We start from the raw sequence: 2400 nt of genomic DNA, 5'->3' as shown, positions 1-2400 counted from the left end.
CATGCACACCACCTCCAACAAGGCCATACATCCTAATCCTTCCCAAACAGTTTTGGACCAAGCACTTAAATATATGAACCTACGGGGGCCATTCTTGTTCAAACCACCACATCCCACCCCCTGGCTCCCATAGACTTGCAGCATATCATAAATTTAACTTCAAATTTAACTCCAAATCCCCATTAATCTTCCAGTCTCAAGACTGTGTAAAAGTCCAAAGTCTCTTCTGCCACTCGAGGCACATCTCTTAGTTGTACCCCCCTGTAAAACCAAAAGCAAAAGCCAGCTGCATACCTCTAACACACAGTGGTACAGAATATTACAGAATATTCCAAAAGGGAGGAAAGGGGGCATAACAAGGGAATGCTGAAACCAAAGCAAGACAGGATCGGAGCAGGGAAACGTCCAGATCCTGAATGTCCATGCCTGGTGTCAAAGGACCTACATGGTTCCTTAGATCCCCCTGTACTGCTTCCAGCTTTGTCGATTGCTGCATGTTTCTTGCTTGGGCTGGTTCCACGCTCTGTTTGCAGCTCTCCTCAGCAGACATCCATGACTCTGGCACTGCCCACATCATGGGTTCCCCAACACAATCCAGGCTTTACTGTCACAACTTGAGGCAATGGCCTCTCTGGGCCTCCATGGAGGGACTCCTTTGCCACATTCCTGGCTTCAGCTGCTTTCCTTAGTTGGAAGATTTTGCAAGCCCCCCTTCTCCTCCGTTTTTTATAAAGCCAGAGGTACACAGGCCGAGCTGCCAAGTCCTTCTGTGTGCTGGAGCTGGATGCTATTTTTTTTTTTTTTATTGAAAATAGATACAAAATATTCTGGTCATGGTTTCCCCTTCCTCTTCTCCTCCCAGATCCTCCCTACCCATCCAATCTATGCCTTCTTTTTCTTTAGGAAAACAAAAACAAAAACAGGCAAACAAGACCAACCAACCAATCAACCAACCAACCAAAAACATAAAACAAGCAAGCTAGAATAGAACAAAACAAACAGGAAGAAATAAAAACAAAGGAAAAGCACAAGCACACACACACACACACACACACACACACACACACACACACGGAAAACCCATAAAAACACAAAATTGGAAATAGTAGTTTCTAAGCAAACTATCAGCAAAGTAAAATATGCCCAGACCAAACAACAAAAACAACAACAATCTTCAAAAATATCATGGAGATCATTTTGAGTCGGCCATCACTGCCAGGCATGGGGCCTTCCCTTAAATGCAGTTTATATACACAATGAGACTCCGCTGCAGGAAATTAACTGTTCCTTTGCACGCTGTAGTCAGTTAGAGATAGTTTCTTTCTTAGGGATGGGGGCTCACGTCCACTTCCTCTCTTGGTGCTGGGATCCTGTCCGGCTTGAACCTGTGCACTCTGCTTCAGTGTCTGTGAGTTCATATGTGTCCCAGTCCTGTCATGTCTAGAAGATATCATTTCCTTAGTGGCCTACATCTCTGCTGGCTCTTACAATCTTTCTGTCTCTTCTTGTACAAAGTTCCCTGAGCCCTGAGGGGAGAGGTGTGATGGAGCCATCCCATCAGAACTGAGTGTCTAAGCACCCTCACTTCGTGCACCTTGTCTCATTGTGGGTCTCTTGTTCCTGTGTAGTCTGATGACCGCTGAGAAAGACACTGATCTATCGATATAGTGGAACGTCATTAGGAGTCATTTTATTGCCCTTTCATTTTAGCAGAACAATAGTATTTGTTTTCCCCTAGGTCAACGGCGTGTCTAGTACTAGGTTCTTGGCTATCCAAGCATTGTTCAGAATGGGTCCATCTCATTAAATCCTGTCAGACACTGATTGGTCACTCCCACCTTTGTGCTACTATTGTAGCAGTGTGTCATGTAGGCAGGCTTCCAAGTGGACTGAAGGGTTTATAGCTGGGTTGACGTTTATTTTTCTCCTCTGGTAGTGAGCAGAGTACCTTCTAGTACCAGGAATGCTATTCAGTAAGAGTGAAGGCTCTAGTTGGGCCCTGGCTCAAAATCTCTATGTTGAGTGAGATAAGTAGGGGTTGTCGTCAGCAGTGGGACCTTATCATCAGTTTGTGGAAAGCAACTTATAGCCTTGGGAATGGCCTGAGCTGTTTGGGAGTTTCTACGGGGTCCATTTCACCAACAACACAATTAAATGTAACCCATTCCTGGCTCTGGAGGTTCCTTTTGGTGGTAAGAGATATCTAGTTAGGGATTGGTCTCCCCATTATTTGGTGATTTCGTTGGTTTGTATGTTTTGATATATAAATTTCTTTCATGTGTACATTTTAAGCTTTGAGTGCAGTAGATCTCCACATGACACCTCAAATGGCCCTTAGTTGCAGCTGTCCCTCCCCATATTCCCTCCCTCAGCTCCCCTTCCCTCTCCTTCTCTGTTTAA

The sequence above is a fragment of the Psammomys obesus genome, unplaced genomic scaffold (assembly GCF_907164565.1).
Source record: "Psammomys obesus unplaced genomic scaffold, mPsaObe1.curated_primary_1811, whole genome shotgun sequence".
NCBI lineage: Eukaryota > Metazoa > Chordata > Mammalia > Rodentia > Muridae > Psammomys > Psammomys obesus.
Note: the sequence above shows the minus strand (reverse complement) of the source record.